We start from the raw sequence: 18152 nt of genomic DNA, 5'->3' as shown, positions 1-18152 counted from the left end.
GATGTCAGTTTGCTGTAGCACCCAAGGGGTGTACTAATGTACTAATACCGCTGAGATGTCAGTGTACTGTAGCATCCATGGGGTGTACTAATGTACTAATACCGCTGAGATGTCAGTGTACTGTAGCACCCATGGGGTGCACTAATGCGGCTCAAGGTATGATATTTAGGTAACCTCGCCAAAATAGTGTACTGGTAGAACTAATTCAGTCCTGAGGAATATTGTTGTACAGGCAAGAAAATGATGCAAATGATCCTTATGGCACTTAGCATGGTTATTGGCTGGCACTTTATTGCACAAGGTGTTACAACAGACCCTTCCAGCACTCAGGATGGGGCATAAAGGAAGCAAAGGATATGACAGAATGGTGACAAGTGAGGCTGCTTTCAACTGAGTTGAGTCAAAAGGCAACTTAACTACTTCCAAAAAGTGTAAATGTAGCTCAGATTAGGGTGTTTTTAGGAACCCAAGCCACCATAAATGGATGGCAGTTGGGCAGTCGTAACGGAGCAATAGACATGAAATTCACACCTCTAGGGTAAGATGAAAAAGTTCAATAAGATGTAGATGTCACAGAGAATCCTACAGATGGATCTTTTCTGTCATACTTTTGCCCCATAGAGACTATATATCGGGTTACTTTCATGGAGACCCAAATAAGTCAGGGGGTCTGATATCAGACCCAAGAAGATTTGCTTTAATTTTTTTCTTATGTTAATTGTCATTGCCTTTTGTAGAAAAATAATTTTTTTTATTAAGGCGGTCATGGAACCCATTATAAACAGCACAGAGACCCAATTTAAATATTAAACATATTAAATACATACTATAGAAATACAAATGTCTATGTTAAGCCAATGAAGCTCTGTACCATGCAGAGAGATATGTTATCAACTGTCCATGTTCCAATCATGTCTGTTTTTTAAAAGAGCAAACAGATTTTTTTATGTTTAAACCATCAGCCCGGATCTCCTAGGGCCCAACAGAAACCCTGACTTCTTGGGCCCTTTCTGTCTATCACTTTATATAAGTAGAGCCCACTAGGAAATTTCTTGGTATCCCAAGAGGCCAGTTGAAACCTGCTAAGAAATACAGATATGGGACCCATTATCCAGAATGCTCGGGATCTGGGGCTTTCCAGATAAGGGATCTTTCTGTAATTTAGATCACCATACCATAAGTCTATGAAAAATCTTTTAAACAGTAAATAAACACAATAGGATAGTACTGCCTCCTATAAGAATTAATTAGTTGAAAATGAAGTACAAGACACTGTTTTTATTATTACAGAGAAAAAATAATTCAAATTTTTAACATTTATTTCCAAGCTTATAATTAGGCATGCACCGAACCCACTTTTTTGGATGTGCCCTGCTCCTCTCTTATGCAGAGCAAGGATTCGGCTGAAACCGAATACTTTGAAAAAAAGGCTGGATTCTGCCCCAATCCCGAACCGAATCAGGTATTCGGTGCATCCCTACTTGGCCTTCCCATAATTCAGTGCATTTTGAATAACTGGTTTCCATATAACGGATCCCATACCTGTACAAATAAAAACACCATGTGGGCTACAGCTCTACAGATAGACCCCCCCAAAAAAAACCTTTCGGCCAGGATAACTGGCTCCCAATCAGTCTGAACATTGTGTGTGAATATATGACAGGGCCTTAGACTGTAAGCCCCACTGGGGCAGGGACTGAGCTGGAATATGAAGGAGTTCTGTAAATAAAGGACAATAACGCTATTCCCTGATCTTTCACAGCTTTAAAGGAAATAAACAGAACATAAAAAACTTACTTAGAAATATGCTTCCCTTTTATATTCCCTACAGCCTTTGATGCTTTATCATGAACCATCTTCAGCTCATTTATTAAACAAAGCGCAATGATCGGAAGCATGTTCTGCAATAAATCTCCTGCCTCAAAGGTAGAGGAAGCCGGATGGCAAGGTAATGGGGAGTCTATTAATGGGAAGCCTGTCAGCCTTTATTTGCTTGCTCTTCCTGCATGGCCGACTTCCAATTACAGATGAGTTTAGAGCAGTATTTAGGAACAGGGACAGTGAGCTGCAAAGTAAGGAATAGCTGAGTGGAAAAAGTAAGAGTTGCCAGGAGAAAGGGAAAGAACGAGGCAAGTGTTGAATCAGACTGTCACGGGCTCACAAGCACATTTGGATAATACAAAGAGATCTGAGCGGTCCCGGGGAACAGGCCTCTCTGTTATTTCCAAGCTAAATTTAGGAGTACCCCATGATCCTGCTAATACAAAGAGAAAAGCTTCATATAAAAGAACAGTGGCTAACATATAACATGCCTATATAAACAGAAGTAATGTTTTCTCTTATTCAGATCAATGTGCTGCATTACGTATCTGTCCCGCTGTGTGTGAACTAGAACTACCAGAGGCCATAAACCTACATAGAACTACAACTACCAGGCGCCCTAGATGGTGAAACACCTGCCAAGGCCGGGGTCAATATTACAAACTGAAGGTGGCCAATACACAGGCACATTTAGGCTGCTAATTATAGTCCTTTAGATCGATTTGGGAGCTTGTCTGCCCGTTTATGGGGCCCCCCTGATCAATATCTGGCTGAAAATCAGCCAAGTGTCGATCAGGCAGGTTTGATTTCCCCCTTGGATTTGGGACCGCATTGGCTTGTTGATGCAGTCCTTGGCCGACGGCTCCTATGCCTGTCGTTATAATTCCATAATTTGGCACTAGGGTACTTAGCCGATATTGCCCACCTTAGGTGGGTATATTGAGAGAAGCTCTTCAAACGAGTGGATCTGTATTGTATTGTCTAATTGTAATACAATTAGATGGAGCTCCTGTCCTGCCCACTTAAGCTCCCGATCAAACCCTTTCTCACCTTTATTCTACCCCAATCTGTTATAATCCACCTTCGATGTGCATATGGCACGTGGCCTTCAGCCTAGTGACTCCTTATATTTTACAACAGGGGGTACATTATTCACTATATGCTGAATCTAAGAGTGGGCCCAGGGTGCATGTGTCTCTCGTAGGATCAAGAAGACCAAGTCCAATGCTGACTGAAACAAGTGACAATAGCTTATTCCACACATTGGATGTTGCTTACCTACTTATATACATTTATATATGAAATCAAATATGCTTTGATTACTGTATGACTGGTATTACGGAGAAGCCCAGAAATATGGCAGCTTCCAGTCTGTCTGAAAGGCCTATCTACAGGTCAACTACAACTCCCAGATTCCAAAGTTGTCAGGGGTTTATTGCACAGCACAAGTATATCCCACCATCAATTATGGTTCTTTCAATATAATAACAAAGTCATAATTTTGCACTAATCTCTGGAAAATAAGAGAGTCTCTGGATTCATGGGATGAATGTGCAGATCAGAGAATAGTTTTATATCAGATTTCCATGGATGGGCAAGAAAAACAGAAATCGGTGACACCGTGGCCAATCTGCAAGGACTCCAGTTCTGCAAATGGCAATGCAGCCATGGAATGATTTATGAGCTCTGATTTCTTTGCTTAAGGGGTTACTTGATCTAATTTGATAGAAAAAGCAGAATTTCGCCCCCCATCAGAAAGGCTACAGCTGGGAGACCTTCCACTCGGCGACTGCTTAGTCCAACGTTTGTGCTGCGAGTGGAAAAAATTATTTGCGGAAAATATAACCCTAGGCTCTGCTAGTCAGAACGGATTTATTTCAACAGCCTTTCCTCTATTCATATTATAGAGAATCCTTACAAATAATAACCAGACAACATACAGTGCAAGCGCTCTGTCCTCTTTCTTACTGTTTATATGGGTGTGGGATCTGTTATCTCGAAACCCATTATCCAGAAAGCTCTGAATCTCCAATAGACTTTTTTCTATTCAAAAAACATTTTTTTTCTCTCTTTTCCTCTGTAATAATAAAACACTACCTTAAAGGGGAAGGAAAGGCAAAGTCACTTGGGGGTGCCAAAATGTTAAGCACCCCCAAGTGACTTTAACCGTTTACCTTGTACCCCGGGCTGGTGCCCCTGTTAGGAGAAAATAGCACCAGCCCGGGGCACCTGGAGCGCAGCGCTTCCTCCTTCCGCCTTCCACTTCCTAAACTGCCGGTGGCCGGGCATGCACAGTAGAGCGAAAAAGCCGACTTAAATGTTTAAGTTCGGCTTTTCACTCTACTGCGCATGCGCGCGCAGCGAAGCCGGAAGGAGGAAGCGCCGGCAGCTACCCCGGGCTGGTGCTATTTTCTCCTGACAGCGGCACCAGCCCGGGGTAAAAGGTAGGCGGTTAAAGTCACTTGGGGGTGCCTAACATTTTGGCACCCCCAAGTGACTTTACCTTTCTTTTTCCTTTAAACTTGATCCCAACTAAGATATAATTAATCCTTATTGGAGGCAAAACAATCCTATTGGGTTTAATTCATTTTTAAATAATTTTGTAGACTTAAGGTATGGGGATCCAAATTATGGAAAGACCCCTTAGCCAGAAAACCCCAGGTCCCAAGCATTCTGGATAACAGGCCCCATTGTTTTATACCACACATAGACACAGATGCCATATTTCAGAGCTTTTTAGATGGTAGGTTTCCAGATAACAGAGCCCAGACCTCTCAAGACAGAAATGCCTTGTATCTTACGTTGCCTCACATACAGTGTGAGCGATTATCCCTGTAGTTCTGACTGTTATGTGATTTGAATGGGGTGGTTTCATAAATTTAGGGTTGGCCTTTATTTCACTGGCCTAGCTGGTAAAATACTAGCCAAGGTCAGGGCCGAGTTGGTCCCTAAGCTCAGGTAAGTGACAGCAGCACAGAGCACGTGCAGTGAATCAGCAGAAAAGAAGATGGGGGGCTACTGGGGCATCTTTGGGGGCACAGATCTTCCCTGCTAAAGGGCTGGGGTTGCCTTGGGCTGGTACAGAACCCCAAAGCACAATGTACAACACTTCTAGCCTATTTCTTTAGCGTTTCTTTAAGTCTCTGCTTCTGCCCCTTTTAGCCCTGCCCACCATTTATATCACCGCCCCATCCCCTTTTTCATTTGGACAGGGTCAGAGAAAAACATTTTGGCCAACACTGTTCAATAACCAACTCAGTAGTGGAACATAATACTATTTAGTACAGCTTTCAGACTTACTTGGTATCAGACTGTCGATGGTCAGGCAGAAACGTATCTGTTGCCATTCATTTGTAGCAGAAACTGAAGAAAAACCTGTAATATAAAAGAAAGTGTTAAATAGTTGTTTGTGTTTATTCTGGTATCCAGCAGGCCAGACCTACACCAGAACCCACTCTGCGGCCCATAAGCCCCAGACTGCATCAGAAAAGGTACTGGGTCCAAACAAAAGTCACTCAACCAAAAATAAGCTAATTGTTTGTGAAAGCAGAAAGCTTATTCAGAGGCAGCCAATAACAGATATATGGTACCTAACATTACGGGGAATGCATCACTCCAGGGCTAGTGCGTACTCAGCTCAGTGGCCTTCCCCAGATACATAGCCATCTTGCCTGGGGGCTTACAAACCTCCCAAAATACTCTGGCACGTTCTCCCAGTCACTCCTATGGCTCCCTGGAGGATGAAATTCCAACTCCTGTCTCTGCATTTGTCACCTCATCTCTATGTATTCTCACGCTGCGTCTCCATGTACTTCTCCCATTACCTCCTCACATGAAGCACCTGTTCTCTGGAATTTGCTACCCCAAGCCACCCCTAATTATCTCTTTCAACTCCTCCCTATAGGGATACTCAGCCCTGCTATGGATTGTGTCCTTTCTTCCTATTATGAACCCTGAATACCACCTGAACAACACAATCAGCCTTGTGTGCCATCAGCCTTAGAGTGTAAGCTACCATGCTGCTACCAAGTTAATGCAAATTTGATGAGTGCAATGCTAAGCACCTTTGCAATTTACATTTATTTTTTTCATTCCAAGCTATATTAATGATTAAAAGTACTGTTAATATGAATGAATTTTGTTACAACAGTGCCACCTGCTGGCCACTTTCTGAACGTCAAGGAAGTTGTCAGGAGAAAGAAAGTGGGCTGGTCTGATATCCTTCTAGTTTGGAAAGACAAGAGAAATGTTATCTGAGGTTTCTAATGTTTGTGCTAACCAGAAGAACCTGAGACCAGCCCTCTTTCTTTCTCCCAACAACTTCCTTGACTACTTCATGTTCAGAAAGTGACAAGCAGGTGGCGCTGTTGCAACAAAATGCATACACAATTAATATTACCAGTACTATAATCCCTATTAATATCTTGCAATTAAAAAAAATGAATGTAAATTGCAAAAGTGCTTAGAATCGCACTCTCATCAGTTTTACATCAACTTATTTTGAAGGTTTACTTTTCCTTCAAGGACAGATGTAACAGATATATATGTAACCTTAGTATCTATGCTGCGACCAAAATATACAATACAGCCCATATTAAAACCACTTAAACTTTTAGCTGCCAGCCCCATTGGCCACTATGTGAACCTATTGGAAATTGATGACTTCTTAAATCAGCATTGGCCTAGAACATGGAACAGTCAATGGGATTATTTAGTTTCTGGCGCTATATAATGTTAGATTGTAAGCTCTTTTGGGCAGGGCCCTCTTCACCTCTTGTATCGGTTATTGATTGCTTTATATGTTACTCTGTATGTCCAATGTATGAAACCCACTTATTGTACAGCGCTGCGGAATATGTTGGCGCTTTATAAATAAATGTTAATGTAATGTAATGACTGTAGAATACATTTATCCATGGATAAGAAAGTATTATGGCCAACTGGCCACTAGGAGGAGCTTATGACATGTCTGTAGGGCAGCTAAATCATGTATCTATATATCTATATATACACAGATTGTTCAGCTTCCACAGCTATCCCAAGTGTTAACACCGGAACCAAACTCACAGCAGCAGTGCAACAAGGAAACAATGCAAAACCAAGGAGCCACTGTGCCTCCCATACCGAGACATAGCTTTGGCGAAAGGTCAGAACAGTATAACAATTATCACTGTGATGCCCAAACTCTGAAGCAGGTTCTGATCCAATCTCTATTAGTTAGCTAGATAAAAAATATCTGTTGTATGTTTTGTAATATTTCCTGTATAGATGTCAAATTTACATGATGCTGCTGGATTCCCCAACTGTATGCAGGATTAAAGTGCCACCAAGTGGTCATTTGAGGAACTGGCATAATTTTTACAATATAAAATAAGACAGCAGTAGGATATGGAAGTCAAAGCTTTTCTTTGCTAGTGGGCAAATGTCGTTTGAATGAATTCAAAAAAAGCTGGAGAGGGAAGAACAAGTTCCACCAGAAATGTTACAGGCAAACATTGTGGTAATACCTAAACCAGACAGAGGTTTAACAAATGTAAGCAACTATAGACCTATATCGCTAATAAACACAGACATCCAAAAGTTAGCTAAACTAACGGCCACTAGGCTTAACATGGTCATACACAGAATTATTCATTCGGACCAGACAGGTTTTATCCCAGGCTGCCAAACCACAGACAATACAAGAAGGATACTAAACATCATCAGTCATCCTGTCCCTAGACACAGAAATGGCATTTGACAAGGTTGACTGGCGGTACCTCCATTGCGTTTTTATCAAAATTTGATTTCCCACCTAAATTGTCAATGGCAATTACCAACCTGTATTCACCCCAAAACGTTAAGTCTACAATATGGGCACATCCTCCTTAACGGTACTCCAGAGGTGTCCATTTTCACCTCTGCTCTTCAGTCTCTGTATAGAACCCCTCACTATACTAATTTGGATCTAATCAATCCATGGAATCACGATTGGGCAAGAAACACATAAATATCACTGTCACAGACACTTTCACAACCTCAGACATCCCAACTGAATCTCAAAACATCACACATTTCTGCACTATATCAGAATTTTGAATAAACCAAGACATTCACTACCCCACATGGACTATCTGAAGTTGTTAAACCTTTGAAGTTGTTAAAACGTAATTTTAACTTTTGTTGGTTAAAAACGGATATGGAATATTTAAGGGTCAAATTAGTGGATACCTCAGAGCAACTGTATAAACTCAACTTTCTACCAATGTATACTCATCTTAAATCTTTATTGCAGACATGGACACCATATCGGATATCTTTACTAGGCAGGATCAATGCAGTAAAATGGTAATTCTCCCGAAAATACGATACTTATTTAGAGCTCTTCCAATTCAATTTCCCAACTAGGATTTTAAAACCATCCTATCCAAAAATCACCTCTTTCATTTGGCAAAACAAAAGGCCTAGAATCTCAAGGAACATACTCGCAAGGTCCAAACTCAGAGGTAGATGGGCCTACCCATTATCAACAGCTATTACCTAGCTGCCAGGCTAGCACATCGGGCACAATGGAACTCAAAAGAAATGACACACAGATGGGTGGACACTGAAAACACTTTAACCCACTTTACCATTCCTTACAGCAGTGATCCCCAACCAGTGGCTCATGAGCAACATGCTTGTCAACCCTTTGGATGTCACTCCCAGTGGCCTCAAAGCAGGGGCTTATTTTTGAATATCTGATTCGGAGGCAAGCTTTGTTTGCATAAAAAAAGCCTTCCAGTCAACATAGGGGCTACCAAATAGCCAATTATAGCTCTATATTTGCACCCCCAGGAACATTTTTCATGCTTGTATTGCTCCCCAACACTTTTTCCATTTGAAAGTGGCTCACGGGTATAAAAGGTTGGGGATCCCTGCCTTACAGATATGGGACCACTGTCAGTCTAAACCTCAAATAAGACGCTCACCAAGCATTGTTGTTGCTATCTACAACAACCCTGAGTTCCCCCAGGCTTGGTAAATCTAGGGTATAAATGATTGGCAAGTAATGGCATATGGTCCAAACACCACCAGTTTATTCGCTTTGGCAAAGTAACCACCTGGGAACCAATCAAAGAAAAATGTAACCTATTGGGACAAGACAAATTTCAGTATTGGCAAATAGCCCACTTCATAAAATCTGCAATCCCATCTCTATCAAAAGCCAATCTAACCAGATTTGAGATGATTTATGACAACCTGTCATTCGGAAAAGCACTAGTCTCAGAAATGTACTGGTTACTGTGGCAAAACCAAACCCCCAGTAGAACACGCTTTTAACAAGAGTGGGGACACACACATAGGGGAGAACTTACAGATGACCAATGGTCTGAATTGTTTGCGAATATGGCACACACATCAAGAAATATAATTATCAAGGAAAAACCTTATACAACCTCAGATGGTGGAAAAGAGAATCTGGTAGATTGAGGCCAACGAAAAAAATCATGTATTGTCTGGATTATAAAATGGACAAATATGACCAAATATGGAACTCCTGGATACAAAGACACCCCATGACAGAAACAATCTCAACATGAAACTAAGTTTGCCCAGTAAATCAGATAATATTATTTATAGAAAATGACACAATGAAGAAGGTTGGGGATCCCTTGTCTAGAGACTGTAAGTGAACCCAGAACAATAATTTCATATGACTGTACCTAAACGGAAACCATTGAAACAGATACGTATCTTCACCCTGACCAGCCAGCTCATAATCCTGGAGAACAAAATACATTCTAACTGGATCAAGATGTTGAAACGAAATGTGCTTGTTTGCTAATAGGTAGCAGACTGGGGGGAGAAGCCACAGTAGGGGGACTATATAAGAAGTGCAAGCGCCCACCCTTCCGTAAGCCTCCAGATGTTCCGTTCCACTGAAATCTTTCCACTCTCTCCTTCTGCTCAATGGGAACTCCAGAGAAGCCGAGGGTTTATGTGTGTAATACAAGTATCCCACCTCTCAAACCTCAGCCACTACAACACTTCAAACAGTCAGTAGCTGGGGGAGATCAGCTTAATGAAGTTGAATGTACAGGCCAAGTATGTATGTATATATATATATATATATATATATATACGTACTATATAAAAGCTATTGCCTTCAACACATCCAGAACCCGACTGACTGGCGAGGCAAGTAGCTGCTAAATCATTAGGCTGACAGAAAGGGACAGGAGGGGTAAGTGTTTGCTGGGAACGCACAAAACCAATTTTCCACCCAATTTTCGCTCGGCAGCCTGGAAAGTTGCTCCACTTACCCAGACAGTCAAACCTCCTAGTTTGGATATTTTACGCAACATATGAGAAATGAGAAGAATATGGAACACCCCATTATTGACACTAAAATAATAAAGAGGCACAGCGTTGATGCACAGCAACATGTGATTCGCCAGAATGGGTTCCAAAAACTTCTCTATGAATTGTATTCTAAACTGTTCCCATATGTTCCCTACTGTTTCATTTCCTTCAAATGTATTTTGTACGTGTTTAAATAAAAGTTTGCTTAATAGGCTGCACTAACAGTAGAATCAGATGTTTTTATCCTATTTGGATGTTTAACCCCCAAAAGGACTGTGGGAATATCTGAAGTTAACACAGTTGCCCATGTTTATGCTCCAATACTGAGCTCCACCGTGACCCATTGGGTTTCAGTTACTTGGAATGAATATTTAGCAGCTAATGGACAGTGATATTGCACAACAACCTGCAGGGACCCACAGGGTTAATAGCCCCTATGGCTTTAAATCCAACAGGATTGGTTCCCATAGTTACTAGGCAGAAGGCCCTGTATTAAAGTTTGTTCATTTACATATTTATGTTTCTGGTGACCACTTCCTGTCACATGGTGATATAGCGCTGGGAAAGATGTGGCGCTTCCTCTTTGGCTTGCTCCTGAGGAACAGGGTGGGTGTAGCTGGGCCAGAAAAGCACCCTTTGCATCTCTATGGACCATGTAGTAAAAAACAAGGCACGTAATGACAATATTGAAGCATATATAAGTAACTATATGCAAACTGTTGTTCTAAACAAGTTCTACCTGTCTTGGCAACCGCAGCTTGTTAATAGTTTTTATTCTTAACTACTCTCCGGAAAGGTTTCCATACAAACTGCCTATGAGTATGGCACCAAGGGTGATTTACTACTCATTTATAGAAATATTGACAACATGCTAATGCAACAGTGTTTATTTGTGTTTTCATATCAGACCCTGCCCCAGGGGTCCCTATGACACATTCTGTCAGGGGTGGGCAAACTACGGTCCGTGGGCCACATCCGGCCCGTTGGCTTTTTTAATCCAGCCCGGCGACTCCGGTCCCACGTGTGACGTCAGCACACACGGGGCGCAACCATATAAAAGGATGCAGCGAGGAGCCGGGGGACAGAAGCAGCTAAGGACGGAGGAAGCAGTAGGTCGTTAGAGCAGGGAGGTGCTGGAAGATGCTGGAGGGAGGACTTTGAAGCTGGAGGATGCTGGGGAGTGGAGCTGAAGGATGCTGGGGGGTGGGAGCTGAAGGATGCTGGGGGTGGGAGCTGGAGGATGCTGGGGGGTGGGAAGCTGGAGGATGCTGGGGTGGGGAGCTGGAGGATGCTGGGGTGGGGAGCTGAAGGATGCTGGGGTGGGGAGCTGGAGGATGCTGGGGTGGGGAGCTGGAGGATGCTGGGGTGGGGAGCTGGAGGATGCTGGGGTGGGGAGCTGGAGGATGCTGGGGTGGGGAGCTGGAGGATGCTGGGGTGCGGAGCTGGAGGATGCTGGGGTGGGGAGCTGAAGGATGTTGGGGTAGGGAGCTGAAGAATGCTGGGGTGGGGTGCTGAAGGATGCTGAAGGATACTGGGGTGGGGAGCTGAAGGATACTGGGGTGGGGAGCTGAAGGATACTGGGGTGGGGAGCTGGAGGATGCAGGGGGAGCTGAGAGGCCCTATGATTTCTGATGGCAGCCCTGGGCGTAACGCCGGCCCGGCCTGGCCCGTCTGTAAGTCAATGTGGCCCCTGAGCCAAAAAGTTTGCCAACCCCGGATTCTATGGCCCATTTCATCAGGAGCCAATAAACCTGCCTGTATATTTATGGAGTCCGGGATTAGTACCCAAAACCCCAAACACAGGGACAACATACAAACTTCAGTGATTTTTATCTAAATTCTCCCCAAAAGTTAAGGGCCCACAGCTTTACTTTCTCTAAATCAGCCGTGGCCTTGCTTTGGAAATGCTGCTATATTTTGCATACAACAAATTCCAAATTTAGCAGAAGTATCAAAGCCTCAGACACAGGATAAACAGAGAGGAGCCCACAGCCCAAGGGTGCACAAACGAGAAGCCTGTAGGAACTATTAGCAAAGCTGGTGTAAGCATAAGCCCCTGCCTAGTAAACAGCGTTTTAGCCAATTTCCATCTTCCCTGAGCAGCAGATTTATATAGTGCTTATTCAGTTAGATTCCACACCACTGAGGCAGTGTTTAATGAATGGAAAATTGCCCCAATGGAATGCACTTTAAAAACAGTGTGAACGGAGGCAGCACCGCCCCATGCTTTACAGCCCGGCGTACTATGCCTTTGCTCACTGGCAGGCCAGTTATTTTTATGTTTTCCTTACTTGGTCATGAATGGAGCCTTTACATTCAATCTGATCTCCAACATTAAACAGCTTCCTTCATTTAATCTGTAAGCATCTCAGATTGGAGCAGCCTTTAGCGGAATGGAAGATTCCACATTGGGATTTTAGTAAATGATCTGCCTTTGGGCTTACAAACACAGGCCACCGAGGCACCTTGGCTGAGCAACTGGAACCAGTGATAATTAAATACACAAACACCTATTCCACACATTTTACACATTGGGCTCCAGAGGCACTGGTTGTCTCACAGTCCCATTACTCTTCTCATTTCTTGCCAAAGCCCCACACCAAAATTTGCTAAAGAGCCCCACACAACACAGAAACCCCTAATATACTGATCACTATAATCTGTATGAATAAATACCATTTTTATATGCTGAAATCCAGCTGCAAAATTTGAAATCCTGGCAGGGGAGGAGGGACTAAAACATTGATGTTACAAATTGTAACAACTTCTCCACAGCTTACAGACAGCATGCAGGAACTGCATAACCCACAATGCATTGCACTGTGATGTTCCTTTCCTTTTCGTCAACATCACGTGAAGGGAATTGTGGGATCTGGAGGATGCAGGCTGAAGGCAATCCACTACTGTTACATTTTTTTTTTTTAGTCAGCCAGATCAGCAGGAGAACAGGGGGGCCAGCTTAGGTAACTGTTTTAAACTATATTTTTACATTAAAAAATCATGAAAAGGTTGCACTTTTTTTATTGATGTATATTACAAAGCTGCTTGAAATGATGTGTACTTTTCAAAAATCTTAGGTTGTATTTGGGTGGAGTTCCCCTTCAAGTTGCCCAAATATAGCCAATATCCATGTTGGCTGCTCCTACTTATCTCCATCTGCAGTGTAACCAACACCTGTGTGTTGTTCTGGACAAAGTCAATGTAATCTCTAATTATATAAAGGTTATACTTTTTCTTTAATGTCCTTAAACAACTAGCATAAACTAGTTCTGCACAGGAAGGTGTTCAAGAAAAACAGATTATTTATAGCAATCGGAGCAATAAAATTTAATTGCCGGTGAACTCATCAAATTTACAATAAACTGCCATTTGTCATGTGCTGAGGCATCAGGAAAGAGGTGGCGGCATGTCTTATAAATACATTCGGACACTGTTAATTATAATTACAATGCATGCACTTCAAAATAATCTGTTCACATGCATCATTTCATTTCCTTTTCCATAAGAATCCCAATTAAAGGTATATTGTCATGCCTATTAAGAAATGATGCTCTGGCCATGATTAATTTGGGTCAGCGGGAGCCCCAAAAAGATGTATGTTCAATGCAGGAGTTGGTTGCCCGTAAGAAGTTAATTGCTGCGTCGGTGATGGGTAGTGCTCTATTACTTGCATCAAATTAGTATTGTGTACAGGCAGGCATAAACCGTCTGTAGAAGTAATATGGAGAATGCCACAGCCAGGGTGGGATATGGCACGGATTGACAATGTCTTTACTTTGCAGGGACAACAAACAACTGACCTGGCTCAAACCTGCAGAGCGCTCCTTCTGCTCCTCTTTCAGTCCGTTTGTCCAGCAGAGCATATAGAATGGAAGGCATTCAGCTGGTAAAATCCCCCTCTGGCCCTGAGCATTAATTATTTTGACCAAGTGGAGTAGAAGACTGAGAGAAGAAGAGCTGTTCTGCTGCTGGATTTCAGCATATAAAAATGGTATTTATTCATACTTTTTAAAGGAAAAATTATAGGTGTATTAGGGGTTTCTGTGTTGTGTGGGGAAGCCATATTTCCCCTTTAAATGTTAGTTATACAGCAATACAATCAGCTTGATAAAAGGTCTTGTGACCTGAAACGTTGCTGCTATTGTTGTTTGCCCCAAAAAAATGTTGCAATAAAGGCATTTTAATCTACAAAGACAAGAGGTGCTGTTCCTGTTCTTCTGTACCAGGATATGCCGATGGAAAGTGGCCATTGGGGAACCTGCACTACTTCTAACTAATCACAAGGCTTGGTGCTGACTACTACTCTCCAAAAAGGGTAAAGAATACTGTCAGGCTGTCATTAGTCCTATGGCTGTTACCAGCCCAATATGAGACACAAAAGCCTCAGCCAGGGCACCCACTCATTACCCAGCTAATTTCCCAGTAGCTGGAATGGTAGAGTCAACTCAGAGGGATCTGCTGGCCATGGGCACATCATGGCACGTCTCATGTGACAAAGTTTTCAAGCTGCCAATCGAAATAAACAGTGTAAAACGTTAGAAGCAGCACACCTCTCTGACTTCTTTACAACAAGCAAGTTAAGCAGTTAAATAAGACCTGAAATGTTTGATTCTTCCCATAGCCCTGACTAGTGTCACACCAAGCAACTAACATCATGTACCTGCCTGTTATTAAGATTTATAATGCCTACTTAATCTGTAGTCTTGCTTACATTGTCACTGACCAGAGCCTTTCTTCCCACAGATCCCCTGTTGTGTTATAATACTCTGACCAACACCTTCTTGGGGTGTGGCCATATGTGTTACTGATGTGGCCAATGCGTAACAGCAGGCATTGCTTCGCTGGGAAATAAGCCCTAAGATTACTCATAGCCTCGAAAATGGATATAGCTATATCAGTATAGTTTTTATGTGTATCTTTCATTATATAGCCCTACACACAATAGAAACCAAGGGCAATACTGAAACAAAAAAAACAAAGCAAAAAAGTTTTTATATATTACAGTTACAGTGATTAACCCCCATATGTAATAATGTGTTTTGCCATGAGCAGTTTTTTTTAAAACAGGTAAACAGTAAATTCTACCTGCTGATTGGTTGCTATGGGTTACTGCTCCTGGGCAAACTTATGGGGTTATGTAATAAAAGGCACTAAGTGCCATAACATACAGGTGCAATTAAATCCATGTACTACAGAGTTTACAATCTAAGTGGGTTCGTATTCCCCTGTCATAATTAATAAATATAATAATTAATTAGAAAAAAACATACGTATGTATGTTTTTTTTTCTAATTAATTATATATATATATATATATATATATATTCCCCTCAGAGTCACCTTCACATAGTGATGTTCTGGGCCGGCAGTGTGCAAAGCCAGAATGAGCACACATGTCGAGTTTAACAGATAATCCCAGGATTATGGGGAGCGGGTTTACCTGCATCTCATGTACCATTAATGTTCTCTATTTACTGCTATTTTAATCATCTCTCTTCTACGTTTCATCTTCCCTGCCGTTCTGTGTTGCCATACACACCAACTGATCAGCATAAATAGCCCTGTTGGGTTTATAATACCCTAGCAGAGCAGTGGTATCTCCTACCCCAAAAGGGTGAGCGGTGTTTACATGGTTGACCACCATTCATTAAAAGTGCCAATAAACTGATCAATTATCACTTTACAAAACAATTTGCGTTAATTGCCGATTTTCTCTGCAAGGGAATTCCCATGTGTGGGAGGCAGTTAATTGAAAATGTATTGATTGGCACAGAGAAAGATGCATTTTACCCTGTTATAACATGATGAACACAGGAGGGTGCCGTTTCATGAAAGGCTTTAGAAAAGATTTCCAATATTCTGGTGACACAAAATACAGGTATGGCATCTAATATATTATCCATTTATGCTTAGGGGAATGCCTGGGGTTTTACTAATGAGAATTTGTTTTGGTAACTTGGATCACCAAAAATCCAGTCTTTAAACCCAATAGTACTGTTTGCCACCAATATGGATCCATGCAGCTTAGTTACCATCAAGTACAAGCAATGTTTTATTATTACTACAGAGAAAAAGGAAACTGTTAAAAAGAAACAATTATTAAAAAAAGAACTCTAACAGAGATGTTCTTTTTGTAATTTGGAGCTTTCTGGATACTGGATTTCAGAATAACGGATCCAATACCTGAGGCCAACTAACTTTCACATGCAGTTACCTGTATCAAACAAGTTGAAAAGGGACAAAAGCAACAAGATACCATCAAGTTGAATATAAACAGATCCAAATACAGTTGCGTTTGTACAAAAACGACCACAGTGTTTGCACAAACAGACCCCAGTTTGCATAAAGCTGTTCCTTGTGCTGGGCTGGCAATAGCACCAATAGTACCAGGGCACCCACAGCAGCCAGAATCAATAGTCATTTTGACACCGAACAATGAAAATTACCCAATTGCAGCATCAGACACAGGGATGGAAAAATGCTGCATTGTGGATAAAAAACATGCCAATGCATCTAAAATTGCAGTTTGCAATGAGCCCTAAAACATTTTAAAAAATTCCCTTGAACACCCCAAAAGTTACAGTGCAAACAAACTGAGCTGAAGATATTTTGTACACAAATAAGCCCCCCTCATAGGCACTGGCTGAGTCTCTCTGGCTTTTTCTTTATCAGCCCAAAGGGAAACAGACAACCATACAGAACCTTTGTTCCTAGGGGAATTGCGCATAAAAGGATATTCAGTTTGCAAAGAACCCAGATTAGACAGGGAGTGCAAATAATACACAAAGGTCTGTTAGACCACAATACAGACACACCTATCAAGTACGTCTGGCCAAATAACATCAAACAACATCTTCCCCGGAGCAACATTTTCTCCTTGCACAACCCTGCCTTTCTGGTAAAAGTTGGAAATACAGGGGCTTACTAACATGCAATATACGACTACTATCATGAAATCCCATCCTGGAAACTAGTTAACAAGGCAACCCATAGCCTGGATGCAGTTGCCTGGCAGACATCACTGCTGACAAGTCAGTAAGGCTCCGTTTAATAAGCTGCTCAATAAACTATCGATTCACTTGGAGAAAAAATTCCATAGTAAATCTGATGAGCCAATCAAGAGCTGGCGACTTAACGAGCACAGGAGCTAACAATTGGTTCTGTAGAGTAATTAGACCAAGAGTTAAGCTGGCCATACACGCGAAACCTCGTTTCGTACGATATTCGGTGCGTGTGTGGCAAGTCGGTGAGTCGACCGATATCGCAGGAAGCTCGCCGATCGGCCCGGTTTAAAGATTTTGATCGGGCGCCATAGAAGGCGCCTGAGCAAAATCTGTCTTCGGGGCTGAATCGGCAGAAGGAGGACTCGCCGATCGGCCCGGTTTAAAGATTTTGATCGGGCGCCATAGAAGGCGCCTGAGCAATATCTGTCTTCGGGGCTGAATCGGCAGAAGGAGGTGGAAATCCTATTGTTTCTACCCCCTTATCTGCCATTTCAGCCCTGAACGGTTAGTGGCGGATTGTACGATCTTTCACGCAACCGATGGTCGCACAAAAGATCTAAAATTGCCACATGTCTGGCCACCTTAACAGTACAGTTGCTAGTTGTGATTGCATGTTGTGGTAGAGAAGCTAGCTGGGAGATAGTCATTCAAGGACAACTACACTGACAATTTCCCAGCTTAATGTAAATTTTCATATGATTTTTGTATCACAAGTAGAAACAGATGTCACCACATATACACATATCCAGCAAAATTTGGCACTTCAAATAGTGACAGCCAAAGCAAGCATATATAAACTACAAGAAAAAAGAGCTACATTCTGCCTGCCTCGTGGGCACTGTGCTACCACCCAACTTTAAGGGTTAATGTACAGTGATCAAGTAAATGTTACATTCAGCCTGGTTGCTATGGGTTACTAGACCTAGTTCAAATAGGGGCAGAAATCTTACAAAGAAAAAAAAAGTGTCCCTCTGTTTCTTCCCTATTAATATCATCAGTTTCA

General features: G+C 42.1%; 1 protein-coding gene across 1 annotated transcript in view; it reads right to left on the bottom strand.

Annotated features, from left to right (window-relative positions):
• Positions 1–18152, bottom strand: part of lzts2 (leucine zipper, putative tumor suppressor 2) — an 88368-nt gene that overhangs the window by 57216 nt on the left and 13000 nt on the right. Inside the window, exon 2 of the mRNA XM_012966389.3 lies at positions 5122–5196. The gene's annotated coding sequence lies outside the window, so the exon portion shown is untranslated. The remainder of the gene's footprint in view (positions 1–5121; positions 5197–18152) is intronic.

Source organism: Xenopus tropicalis, chromosome 7 (assembly GCF_000004195.4).
Source record: "Xenopus tropicalis strain Nigerian chromosome 7, UCB_Xtro_10.0, whole genome shotgun sequence".
NCBI classification, from domain to species: Eukaryota; Metazoa; Chordata; class Amphibia; order Anura; family Pipidae; genus Xenopus; species Xenopus tropicalis.
Note: the sequence above shows the minus strand (reverse complement) of the source record. Positions and strands in the feature narration are given on the sequence as shown.